Source organism: Macadamia integrifolia, chromosome 13 (genome assembly GCF_013358625.1).
Source record: "Macadamia integrifolia cultivar HAES 741 chromosome 13, SCU_Mint_v3, whole genome shotgun sequence".
Classification (NCBI taxonomy): Eukaryota; Viridiplantae; Streptophyta; class Magnoliopsida; order Proteales; family Proteaceae; genus Macadamia; species Macadamia integrifolia.
The window spans coordinates 20,627,137-20,642,057 of record NC_056569.1 but is presented as its reverse complement, the minus strand read 5'-3'; positions in this window follow the sequence as shown (position 1 = coordinate 20,642,057).

The window sequence follows — 14,921 nt, the reverse complement described above, 5'->3', positions numbered from 1 at the left end:
AAAAAAATATAAAATATATGGGTCTATTGATAAATTCAAAGCCCAATTAATTGTAAAAGGATAAACATAAAAGAGAAGAATAGACTATCAAGAAAACTTATTTGCCAATAGCGAAAATTTTCTCTATTAGATTAATATTGGCACTTGTCACACATTTATTCTTAGAATTGTTCCAAATGGATGTGAAAATCGCCTTTCTCAGTGATGAGTTGGAAGAAAACATATACATGCAACAATCTGAAGGTTTTTAGGTAATGGGATAGGAAGATAAAGTATGTAAACATAAAAAGTCTTTGTACCAATTATAACAATCTTCATATCCATGGTATTCAGTATTCCACAAAACGATAATTCAATTAGGATTCGTAGCAAAAAAGTTGGACAACTTTGTATATATTTTGAAGAGCGAGAGTAGTTTTACTATTCTCTACTCGCATGTTGATGACATATTGTCGGTTGAAAATGACTTGGATATATTGAACAAAACCAAGTATGAACTCAATAATTGATTTGAAATGAAGGATAAGGAGAAGCAACCTCTATCTTAGGGATTCAAATGCTTAAAGATATAACACAACGAAGGTTGTGTTTCAATAAAAAAAAAAAATACTTGAATTCTGTGTTGAAAAAGTTCAGGATGAAGAATTGAAATCCCTTGACAACTCCAATTGTACTAGGAAAGACTTTGTCCTCAAGAAGGATAGAAAAGTTAAATGTACATTTTACTCAGGCAATAGGTAGTTTGATGTACGCAATGTTGTGCATACGATCGTATTCAGCCAATTTGATTTGTTTGGTAAGTAGATACCAAATTAATCTTGGCTTTGCTCATTGGGAAACAGTGAAAAAGATTATAAAGTACATCAAAGGAATTAAACACTAAAAAAAAAATCAAACAAAAAATCTTGAGATTATTGGATCCTTCAATGTTGACTTTAAAGATGATAGAGATGACTAGTCTACCTCTGGTTATATGTTATATATGGAGCTGCGGTAGTTTCCTGAGGTAGCAAGAAATGGGTTGGATCTTATAAATGGACCAATGGAAATATTTTGTGATAATCAGGCAGTAATAAGTTTGATACACAATAGTGCAAATAGCTCAAAGGGAAAACATATAAAAATGCAACACAACTATATTTGAGATATAGTAGAAAAAATGTGAAATTAAAATAACCTATATATCTGCAAGCGATATGGTAGCCAATCCCCTCATAAAGGGAGTTCGTGCGGAAGCTTAGATCAAGCATCTAAATTTAATGAGACCTAAAACAATCTAAGTCTAGAATTTGAACTAAACATTCAGAGTATGTACATATATATACTAGCAAAAATACACATGCAAATGCAAGTGTAGCTATATATTGGAGAGAGAGAGAGAGAGAGTTGTCTAAGATAATATTAATTGCACTTATTTTGTCCTTCAATAACTAACCCTTGTAACAAACTAAATTGAAAAACTATAGGAATATCACTATTATCACAATTAACCAAAATAATTATGTAAATGCCATTATCATTCATGCTACTATAACTAAAAATTGTGAAAATTCTATTACCATACCATTTTCCAAAAATAATTATGAAAATGTAATTTTTTCAATTTTGTTCCATGAGAATGATCTTTAGCTATTGACACATCATGAATGCTCTTGTTTTGTGTGGATGATTGCTTTAGTGACTAAGCTATGAACAATCGAATATTAAGGGAAAAAAAAACAAAACAATTGAAAAAAAATGTCTTGGTGGATTCGAACCACCATTCCCTTGGAACATGTTTGAGACATGCTCATGTTTTAAATGCTGTACCAATTTGAGCTAAAGACAAAAAGAAGTGCTTGGAATATACAAGTAACCATGAGACCTCACCACAAATCTTATTCCAAAGAGAATAACCTACATCACGTCTTTCAATTTGATCTAATCGAAAAGATTCTCGGACATATCCCGATTCCCAACAAGCACTCGGCCAATTTAAAATTTCTGAACATTTTCAGAGGATTTCAATCAATAATCAGATTAGATTATTAATTGTTAAAGCCACTCAATAAATTCAAATTTAAATCACCAGTTTCATTCAAAGATTTAGAGCATAAATTGAGCCTGAATCATGAACAAGGATTAAAGTATCGGTATCGGTCGCCGTATCGGTCGGTCAAAATTAAGATACGTATCAGAGGGTATCGTATCGTATCAGAGATACGTTAAGATACGCTAAAGATACGCACATAAATGGATAGGGAACACATTTTTATATACTTTTGCATAAAAAAATAGTTAAAAAAAGCTATATATAACATGTAGAATGCATAAATACTTAAGTAGAGGGTATCGTATTGATAGACAAATATATTGAGTTGAAAATGTTCAAAATGATGAGGTTTGAGTTTCTTACAGTTTTTTCTTTCCTCATTGCCATTGCCACTGTGATGAGTGCCGTGAAGAGTGTCGTGGTGGTTCAAATCCTTGGCTAGGACCTTCTTCTTCAATAGGAGCAACTACGATGATATTATGCACTTGTCGAATATAGGCACAATATTTACCCCAGTCGAAATATTTATGGTAGTGGGTCTCCCATTCATTGTAGAAAAATTAAATTTTTTTTATAGAAGTTGTAGATTAAATTTTTTTAAAGAACATATAAAAAATCAACAAAGTGTGGACCAATATATTTGAGTAGATCTGAGAAATAAAAAAAAAAAATTGAAACCCTCACTTTTTTGGGGAAAAAATGTGGGTTTCATTTGAAATCATGTATTTAGTAATTATAAGTTATGACATTATTTTTAAGAGTTGAATGAACTAAATTTTCTAAAAAAAAAAAATTTTGGGGGATTTTTCTTCTTTTTTTTTAAATTAATTTTGAAATAAAAAAATTAAAAAAATATATTTTTTTGAGAAAAATCAAAAATTTCCATGGAAGTTGTAGAACACTTGTTTTTACATAACATATAAAAAATCTAGAAAACTGTTGGTGAGAATGTGAAGTGTTTGTTTCAAACAACAAAAAATTCACACTTAAGTAGCCGTATCGTACCGATACAGTACGATACGGCTCGATACTACACGATACCTTCGATACGTACTGATACGGTACCGATACTCTCGGGAATTTTCAGATTTTCAAAAGTTCGTATCGTAGAGTATCATACGTATCGGTACCGATATGGTACGGCATGATACGATACGTACGATACGCCGATACACAAAAAGAGGCTCAAAATTCCCCATAGCATATCAGTATGTATCGTGTCGATACCTACCGATACAGATACGTATCGGCCGATACGGCACGATACACACCGATACTTAAAACTATGATCATGAGTCAAATTAAATTTCAAATTTTAATGCAAAGGGCTTAAATTTCAAAATCAAAATTTCAGATTTTAATACATCCCTCAAGACCACAATGCCTGAATTAAATCTTAGACTTTTAGACCATATATAGAGTTTACCATCATTGAACAGAAGTCAACAGTTGAGGACATTATTGACCATTCATATTCAATTTCTATAAAAAAAACACATCCACAAAATACCATGAAAACATAACACTAATAGGTAAATCTATAAAGTTTAGATTTTAAGGGTCACTAGTAAATTAAATTCAGATACACCATGATCTTTTTGCCCCCCCCCCACCCACCCACCCTTGTACCCCCATTTGCTAACCAATGACATTTAACCAAAGTAGAAAATGCCCACAAAATTAACCCAAAGTACTCATGTACTAAGAGAAGATATTTGTTAGAACTGAAATTCAAGATATAGGAAAGATTCAAAGCATAAGTAAAGAAGTTGAACCAATTTTTGTAAGGTGATCATTAACATTACATGCCAGTTGGAAAGACACACAAAAAATGCTGAAAAAAGAATGGTAAATGAAGACATCCTTCTCAAGTATGGAAATTAAAAAGAAAGTGATGGCTTCTCAGTTTCTACTTCCTCAATTTATTAATACATAAATTTAGCACATGTAGGCTGGGGAGACATTATTTCTAGAAGAAGCTGCCGGTAAAGAGTGCAAGCAGTCCAGCTCCTGATGTCACTAAGACATTTGACTCAACAACTGAGTGAAGCAAAATTAATTGGAAGTACGTTGATGGTTGTGACCCAAAATCTGAGTGATGCAAAATCAATTGAAAGTATGTTGATGGCTAGAAAAGATGGCAGAAAAATATGATTCTTTCAAATTACATATTTATCCACAACAATATAATTTTCTATACTAAAGAAATTTCTACCCGAATCAATCCATACCATTAGCACAGTTAAAGTTTAATAAATGAAGAACTCATATACAATGGAATCAATAAGACAGATCCAAGTCATAAGAGAGAACCCATACGTGGAATTTACTAGAACCCATTGCCATCCCATAACATTAGAATACTATAATTCAAATACCCAACACAAATCGCCAGTCTTAAATATAAAATAAAAGAACTAGAAAAAATAAAGTCAATTTCAATTATGAAGATAAAGAAAATAACAGTATTTGATTGAAGGCCATACCTTATTTGGCTAGCGTTGTTTTCCTATCGAAGCCCTAACCCTAGCTACAACTGAATTGCATAAATTGATCCAATGATCTATTGACAATAAGTTAGCCCCCAAAATATCTAATCAAAATTTAAAGAATGCACAGATACAAATGGATCCTGCCGAAACTTTCCAAGAGTAGAGAAAGAGGAAGAGGTTACCAGGGATTCATAGATTTCGATGGGGACATGTGGCCGTAAGATTGACTGCTATGGCTTTGAGGATTTGTGTAGCGACATCTTTCAAGTCCAGGAGAGGTCCTTGTCTGCCTCGTCCATAATGTCCTTGGGCCTTGGAAAAAGGGACGTGGGTGGCTTTGTTGCGGCCTTGGAGGTGGATCATGCTCAGACCAGCAATTGAGAGAAGAGAAGTTCTCCCCATCGCAAAGAGACTTTTGGTTGAATGATACGAGAGAGAAACCAGGCCTTGAGTATGTGAGTTTGAATGATTTTAGAGTTCAGCAAAGAGAAGGAAAGTGGAGAATACTGATCTCCTCCAACACGTAATAGGAAAGCCAAATACCATATAACATATGATTTGGTTGTTGTGTATTTCCAACCATAATCATAAGAGAGTGAGGGAATTTAGGAAAGAATCTACTATTGTTAGGAGCGTGAGCCATAAGGGAGAGGAAGAGTTTTAGTAGAAAGGTAAGCGGGAGGGAGAGACGGGATCATAAAAAGGTTATTTTATATATTAAATATAAAAATATTGTTAGTTTTATAAAGAAGGTTTACCAGAAATTTCAGCTTAAAAAGAGAAGTGTGAGGGAGAGATGGAGGAAGAAAGTGCGAAAAAAAAAAAAGATAGAACAAAGAGGGAGACTTGTGAGAGTGGGAGGGAGAGAGAGCAATTTCATATTAAAAAGTGAAGTGGGAAGGAAAGAAGGAGGAAGTAGTCCAATGAAAGAGAAACTTGCTTTCGTCCCAAGTTTTGCTTGCTTGTCAAGCAAGTCTAGTTCTCTCCTAAATCCTGATTTCACATCGATTGGGACTGGTCTGTATCAGGACAGTTAGCGTCCCACTCGAACTCAACCTCTAGAGTCATACTCACACTCAACAACTTCTCCTACATTGTAGGTATTTTCAGTGAGCACAAACTCTAGAGACTACTTGCAGTCCAAGACTACCTCATGAGACAACAGAGTTGGAATAGGACTCTCACATGTGATAATAGACTTTTTGTCCATTACTCACATATGTTAACAGAGTCCTACCCTATTACTGTTAGAGTTTGAGTCTCCCACATGTGATCATAGAGTTAGTCTATAACTCAATAATTGTAATCTCTATATAAGAGCACCATTGTACACTCATTAAAGTTAATGCCAATAGACTATTTCAACATGGTATCACGAGCTACATAAAGCTCCACCGAGCACCTTCCTCATCCCCACGTTTTCCTCCCCTTCTCTTATTATATCTCCCCTCTCCAATAGCCTACACCCCTCTCTTCTTTGCAACTTCTTTGAGAAAAAAAAGAAAAAAAAGAGACCAACGTCCCTCTTAACCTATACTTTCTCCCACACCCTCCTACCTCTCCAATAACCCACGCCTCCCCATCTTCCTCTCTTGCAAAAAAAAAAGAAGCAAACCAAAAAGCCACACACGTCCCTTTTCTCTCTTCTAGTCTCCAAAAAAGAAAAAAAAAAAACCCAAAGAGACCAACGTCCCTTTCTCCATCTCCCACCTCCCTCTTCTACCATAGCCGAACCATTCCCACCTTCCACATCCCTATCTGGTGCTCATCATATGATATCTCTAAAGCTCACATCTAAGAACTATGTTTATTGGTGCACACAGGTCGTACCCTATCTAACTGGCCAACACCTCTTTGACTATGTCACCGGTGACAATCGTTGCCCTCAATACCCTATCAAAGCCAAGGTATGGTATGAACAAGATGCTTTTATTATGAGCCTTCTCATCGCCTCTCTCTCTGAAGAGGCTTTTTCATTAGCAGTTGGACGGACCACTAGCAAAGAGATCTAGGATGCACTCCATACTGCATTCAGCTCTCCGTCTACAGCCAGGATTCTGTCTCTCAACGTCTCCCTTCAAAATCTGGTTCACAAACCAGACGAGACCATTACTCAGTTTCTCCATCGAGCCAAGCATCTCTCCGATGAGCTAGCAGTTGTAGGAAAGCCCCTCCCATCGGAAGACTTTAACATCCACATCTTCTGGGCCCTACGCACTGAATATCAAGCCCTTGCCTCTATTATGATGGCACAAAAGGAGCCCATCTCCTACACCGACATGCATGGTCTCCTTATGAGTCATGAGAACCTTCTCCACTCACTCCTTCCCATTGTTAATCCTGCCATTGATGCATCAGCCCATGTCACTCGCCAAGGTCGTGGCCCTCCTTCCACTCGTGGTCGTGGTACAAGCTCCTCCCGGGGCCGTGGTCGTGGCTGTGCTAGTGGATTTAGTCGCTCTAATGCATTCGCTCACAATCCATGCATAATCTGTGGATGCACTAATCATCAGACAGATACTTGCTACTACTGCCCACAGGGACCTACCAAAACTGCCATTCTACCTACCCCTCCCCATCCCTACAATCTGCCACCACCTCAACCCAACGCCTACCATACTACACCTTTCCCTACCCCTCAACCCCCTACCATCGCACCTCCACCCCATCACCCCACACCTCCACAATCCTTCACCACCTCTTGGATCCTTGATACTAGAGCCACCCACCATTCCACCCCTGACTTAACCCAATTCTTCACCTATGATCCATACACAGGTAATAACCAACTTGTGGTTGGTAATGGTAAGGGCCTTCCTATATCTCACATAGGCACTGCTTCCATCTCTTCTCCCTCTCGTTCCTTTTCTCTTTCTAATGTTTTATATGTTCCCACTCTCACTTGTTCTTTGTTATATGTTCAGCAGTTTTACCGTGACAATAATGTTTACTTTGAGTTTCACTATTCTTTTTTCTCTGTGAAGGATCTGAAGACCAATCAAACCCTCTTCACTGGACACATTAAGCATGGTCTCTATTCCATTCCAGCGCCACCTTATGCCAATCTAGCCTCTGCCTCATCTTTCAGTCGCTGGCATCATCGCTTAGGGCACCCTCATGAACGTGTACTTCGTCTTATGTTACCTGGTCATCAGCTCGTGAAGTCTCCTTCTTTATATTATGCTTTCCAAATGGACAAAGCTAGAGATTGTCACTACGTGAAACTAGTACTCGTAGTTCCTCTCATTTGGATTTGGTTTTTAGTGATGTATGGGGCCCCCACCCTACAGTTTCTTCAAATGGGAATCATTATTTTGTTATATTTGTTGATGACCATACTAAATATATTTGGTTTACTGCTTTAAAGTTGAAGTCTGATGTTTACTCTGCCTTTCGTACTTTTCAGGCCTTGGTGGAACGTCAGGTCTCTCGCTCCATTAAGACCATTCAAACTGATTGGAGGGGAGAATTCTGTACTCTCCCATCTTACTTTGCCAAGTTGGGCATCCAACACAGGTTATCTTGCCCTCATACTCATGAGCAACAGGGAACAGTTGAACATCGTAACAGGCACATTGCTGAAATTGGGATTACCCTACTATCCCATGTAGCTGTTCCCCAGGCTTACTGGGATTATGCCTTTGAAACCACAGTCTTTCTCATCAATCGCATGCCTTCTTCTGTCACAGGTAATAAATCCCCCCATCAGTTAGTTACAGGCAATTCTCCAGACTACTCTTTTCTAAAAATCTTTGGATGCCTTTGTTATCCATGGCTCCGTCCTTACAATCATCACAAAGTTGAACCCCGTTCTGCCTCATGTGTTTTCTTAGGATATAGCCCTTCCCGTCATGGTTATCGTTGTATGGATCTTATCACCCTTCGTATCTACATATCTCGTCATGTCAGATTTGACGAATCTACTTTCCCATTTCACACTGCACCACCATCCTCCTCAACCCATCACCCTCCTACTACCCCTCCCCCGTGGGGCATTGCACCTAACATATCTACCGCTCAACCTCACCCTAGCCCTCCGCCTACCCTCCCAAACCCACCCATCCCTCTCCCTGCCACCCCAGAACCACCCCTACCTGAACCACCCTCTCCTATATCCCCTCCTTTCTCACCTCACCTAACCCTAACTGGCCCTAACCTTGACTCCTCTACCACCCCACCACATCACACTAGAACCCTACATGATCTCTATGAATCTGGTTGGCTGCAAGTGGGTGTGCCGCATCAAACGGAAGACAGACTCCCTTGAGCGATATAAGGCCTGTTTAGTTGCTAAAGGATTTCATCAACAACCTGGTCTTGACTATCATGAGACCTTTAGCCCTGTCATCAAACCTACTACCATACAGACGATCCTCTCCTTGGCCATATCTAACGGTTGGGTTGTTCATCAGCTTGATGTTCAAAATGCATTCTTGCATAGTATTTTATCTAAGGAAGTCTACATGGCTCAACCCTAGGGTTTTGAAGATGCCCTGTGCCATAATCATGTTTGTCGCCTCCACAAGTCCCTCTATGGGCTCAAACAGGCTCCTAGGGCTTGGTTTCACAGGTTAACTGAGTTCCTCTCTCGCTCTGATTTTCAATCATCCCAAACCGACATATCACTATTTATCTACATGCAGGGCTTTAGTGTCACATATGTCCTTGTCTACGTCGATGACATCTTGGTTACAGGGAACCAACCAACTCATGTTCAGACTCTCCTTCATCAGCTTGCTTCAGAATTCTCTATCAAGGATCTTGGTCGTCTCAGCTTTTTCCTTGGTATTGAAGCCGTATATCAGTCTGATGGTGTCCTCCTCTCTCAACATCGGTACATACTGATCTCCTCCAGAGGGCTGGCATGACTGACTGAAATCCCGTCACTACTCCCATGGCCACCACCTTTGCAACATCTTCCACAGAGTGTGTCCTTCTTTCGGATCCCACCAGGTATCACTCCATTGTCGGTGCTCTCCAATATATCACCCTCACCAGGCCTGATGTGACTTATTCAGTGAACCGTGCCTGCTAGTTCATGCATGCCCCCTCCGAAGACCATTGGACACTAGTCAAACGGATTCTATGCTATCTCCAAGGTACCAAGGATCACGGGTTGTTCATCTCCAAATCTAGTTCCCTCCAATTACAAGCATTCTCTGATGCTGACTGGGCTGGTGACAGTGCGGATTGCAAATCCACAGGAGGCTATGCCATCTATATGGGTCCTAATCTGATCTCCTGGGCCTCTAAGAAGCAGAAGACAGTTTCACGCTCCTCCACCGAGTCTCAGTACAAAGCAGTGGCTGATGCCTGCGCCGAACTCACTTGGCTTTCCTCTCTCTTTGAGGAATTAGGGATCCCTATTCTCATTGCACTCATTCTTTGGTGTGACAACATTGGAGCCACTAACCTTTCGGTCAATCTGGCCTTTCATGCTCATACCAAGAATATTGAAATTGACTTCCACTTCATTCTTGATAAAGTTGCCTCCAAGGACCTTCAAGTGCATATCATTTCAACACATGACCAGATAGCCGATATCCTTACCAAAGCTCTCAGCTCTACACGGTTCTCCTTTCTACGGGACAAGCTGCTGATTCGACCATTCAAATCCCCACCTAGAGGGGGTGTATCAGGATAGTTAGCGTCCCACTCGAACTCAACCTCTAGAGTCACACTCACACTCAACAACCTCTCCTACATTGTAGGCATTTTCAGTGAGCACAAACTCTAGAGACTACTTGCAGTCCAAGACTACCTCATGAGATAGCAGAGTTGGAATAGGACTCTCACATGTGATAATAGACTTTCTGTCCATTACTCACAGAGTCCTACCCCATTAATATTAGAGTTTGAGTCTCCCACATGTGATCATAGAGTTTGTCTATAACTCAATAACTATAATCTCTATATAAGAGCACCATTGTATACTCATTAAAGTTAATGCCAATAGACTATTTCAACTGTCTGTTATGTGTAATCATTCCTCGTTTACCAACTTTTCTTTTCGAGCATATCACGTGTGCTATCCCGCCTCTAGTTTTTGCTTCCTGCGTGCCGTCTTTCACAACTGAAACGGTCTTTTCACATCCTCTTAACTCTACATCAACGCGAGAGAAGAGATGGCTTTTGGTTTCCAACCCATTCTCTAGGGTACTTGCTTGAGGTCTAATGCTTTCTGTAGCTGATTGTTTATGTGATTATTCTCTACTCTGGTGATCTCTTCAGTCTCTTCGAAGGACGTATTTCCACTCTTTACGGCAACTTCCTCGTCGCAAAGAGGGCTTTCTGCTAGCAAGTTATGGCTCCTTGGACCTGATTTATGTTCACCTCCTTCATCGCCAATGCATGTTAGGAGTCTTTGGTGTTATTGGTCGACGTCTGGTTCTTTTTTGGGTTTCGATTTCTTGCTCGCGTAAATCTTCCCTCTATATATATGGTTCAAGATATCCTTATCTAGCTTCATCTTTTACCTATATCAAGTTGTGAGTATACTCTGAGCTTCTCCATGGCAGACTCGAATATTGTTTGTACTGCATCGCCAGTTCTCATCGACCCCGCTGCTCTTGCTATAGCGGAGCGGTTAGCCTCTGATATGTCAAAATTGGATCTTCCAACTCGCGATGAAGGATTGGTTCATATAGTAGATCACAAGGTTCAGATAGCCATGCACAGCGATTCTCGCTTATTGGTTGGGTCTGTGACGATGTTACCCTCAACCTGGTTGAGTTGTGAGTGATGTTTGCCCGCTCATGGCAACCTCGTTCTGTTCGAGTGGAGGAAATACATCTGGTGGAAGGTAATAAGAATTGTTTTACCGTCAAGTTTAACCCTGAGCGGGATCTGCATGTGGTATTATTTGTGCAACCATGGGTGTATCATGGACACCTTGTCATTCTTCAACCCTGGGATCCCTCAGCTGCTGCAGATAGAGTTATCATATGGGTGCATTTCCTTGGACTGCATTGGATCTTTTATGATTATGACATCCTCGCTGATGTGTTCAGCAAAGTGGGTCAATGGTTAGATACTGAATGTCCGAGCGGTTCGTTGAGTTCTACCCACAATCCTGCGGCACATATTATCATTCCTCTCTCAGGATATTCTGAGATTGACCAAGGTCACTGTAAGTACTGACGCTCCCCTCGAAGTTGAGTTTCATTATGAGTAGCGCCCTAGCATTCTCTGCGCCAACTGTGTTCAGGTGGGTCATAAGGGTTTAGATTGCCCTTTCAAACCATCTCCCAATTTTCTCAAAGCGCTGGCAGTTTCGGAGACATGCTGATGACCTACTGCTTCCAAGGGCAGCGATTCCTCCGCGCCGAGAGAATTTGTTGAGTGAAGTCTATCAGGTATATGATGATATTTTTCTTGCAATCAAAGTTCCACCAACATCTGGCAGCTCCTCTTCCGAAGGATGGAACACTGCTAGCCGTTCGACAGTCCCTTATTCCCAGCGTCGCAAGCTAGAGTTACTCCAATCCTTTATTCAGCTGGCTACCATTTATGGGATCACGCTTCCGCATTCCTCACTGGGAGCTCTAGTTGCAAACAATGTGATTCCCACAAGCATGGGGGTCTCTGTCTCTTCTGGTATTTGTGGCACATAGGTTCTGTCCCCGACTCCTTTAGCATCGGTTGGACCTCGCATGATGCACCCAGGGGCATATCCATTACAACCACCATTTTTGCAGGCCCCACAGAATATCCTTTCACGACCGCCCTATTGTGCAACACCTCCTCCTACTTTGGGTGATGATAAGAGTATCACTCCTTATTACTCACGCGGTTGTGGTACGAGCGGTATTGATTTGAACATCAACATGACCCCCTTTTCCCCTTTCTCTGGTTCAGCAGGTAGCCACCCTTTGCAGGCCCCCCCACATGGCCCATATCCCCATCTTTTTCAACCTCTGTTATCACCCTTGTCCAACCTCATGCTATGAAGCTTAAGGCGGTAGCTGCAGCTGATCCTTTCCCTATGGATATCCAGACACAATCCAATTCGGTAGTGGTGGTGGGTTCTCTCCCTGCTTCTCCTACTCGTTTCTTCAAGCACCGTCTGGCAATTAGGGACCTTACTAATGCTGTGGATACTGGTAAAATTGAGTATACGAAAAAAGCACGCACTATTTCCTCTGAGGCAGAGGTGGCTGGCCGGGTGCAGCCACCCAAGGAACCATGAGTATCATATCTCTCAACTGTCGAGGTCTTGGCCGAGCCTCAACAAGGTGAGAACTCCGCTCACTAGTAGTATATAAAAGGCCCCTTTTGATCTTTTTGTGTGAACTTAAAGCCACTCAGCTTTATTATAACACTTTTTGTCGCTCTCTTGGAATTGATCACTAGCTGGTGTCCCCTCCTTCTAATGGCAGTGGTGGATTAGCTCTTTTATGGAAGGATTCCGTCCAACTTTCTGTAATATGGCAGTCATCATGGTGCTTTCATACTCAGGTTACATTCTCTTCTGAAAACTTCCAGAGTACGTGCACGTTTGTATATTTAAACAGTGTTGCTGCACACAGGAAGCAACAATGGGTCTCTCTTTTAGATCTCTCAAGCTTTGCTCAACGGCCTTGGCTTATAGGTGGTGACTGGAATTCCTACTTGACATTACAAGATAAACATGGGGGACACCCTTTGACAGAGTCCCAGCTTTCGGACTTTCAGACCTTCTTGAGCGATACAGATCTACTCGATCTTCCATTTGAGGGTGCTGCGTTCACGTGGGACAATCGCCAGCGATCTGATCTTCGGATTGAATCTTGATAGGCGTGAATCTCAAATTCGATTGCATATTAACTCTTTACATGCTATAGCCATTTCCTCAACGTGATGATCAGTGTTATGTTGATGAAAATCTCTACAATGCCATCCTACAGCGGATTATTCATCAATGGGATCTCCTCTGGTTTCAAAGATCTCGATTGGATTGGTTACATTTTGGAGATAAAAATTCAAAGTTTTTTTCTATTACAGCTTCTCATCGAAAGGGTAGAAATCAGATTCGTAGTCTAAATGTCAATGGACTGGTTCTTTCCGAACGGGAGGATCTTGAGGCGGAAATTTTGCAACATTTTCTTCAACTTTATCGCACGACTTCGCCCCCATTGGTTGATTCGTATTTTGACTGTATTCCGAATAGTGTTTCAACCGATCACTGTTGAGGAAATTCGTAACACTGTCATGCGTATGGCCTCTCTCAAATCTCCTGGACCTGACGGCTATCAAGGCCTCTTTTATCAAAAAAATTGGTCAAATATTGGAGGGGATGTGATCAGGGCGGTTCAAACTTTTTTTCGCACAGGCACTTGTACTACAACCTTAAATCATACATTCCTAGTGCTTATTCCAAAGGTTGAACATCCCACTTCCGTAGGTGAATTTCGTCCTATAAGCCTGTGTAATTTTATTTATAAAATCATCTCTCGGATTATGGTGGTGAGGCTTCAACCTATATTATCCAAACTTATCTCCTTTAATCAAAATGGATTCGTGAAGGGGAGACAAATTCAAGATAATGTCTTAATTTGCCATGAATTGCTTCATCGGATTCGTATAAAAAAAAGGGGTAAGACATGTCTCATGTCTATCAAACTTGACATGCATAAGGCTTACGATCAGATGGAATGGACCTTTTTGGAAAAATGTTTGAATGGCTATGGCTTTGATCCTCAATGGGTTGCTCGCATAATGTTCTGTGTCTCTACTCCACATATGGCGGTTCTTGTTAATGGCTCTCCAACTTTGTATTTCCAGCCTTCGAGGGGCTTACAACAAGGCGATTCTCTCTCTTCATATTTGTTTTTTCTATGCGTTAAAGTTCTTTCCTCCCATTTGGCAATTGCACTCCATCAGGCTCAGCTGCAAGGAATCAAAGTCGCTCATGGTGGCGAATCCATATCACACATGGCCTTCACGGATGATTTGATTCTATTTGGCGAAGCAACTTCCTCAGAACTTCATTCTTTTACTTTGTTACTGGAGGATTATTGTCGCTTTTCTGGTCAATAATTGAATCTCTCCAAAACACGGATTCAATTCAGTCCTAATGTAAGTTCTAGCCTCAAGAGAAGTATTGAAGCACGATTTCAGGTCCTGCCTACTTCTCGACTGGATGTCTATCTAGGGGTTCCTTTTGGTGCTGGTAAATTATGTAAGAGTAACTGTCACAACCTCATACAACGAGTGAATTTGCGACTTCAGACATGGAAATCCAAATTTCTTAGTTATGTGGGTAAGCATGTACTGATCCAATCAGTTCTTTCAGCCCTTCCAAATCATTTTATTTCTTGCTTCAAGTTACCCTCCTCAGTGCACAAAGAACTTGACTCCATCTCCCATAGTAAGCTGGGCTTCTATTTGTCAACCAAAAAGATGTGGTGATCTTAATT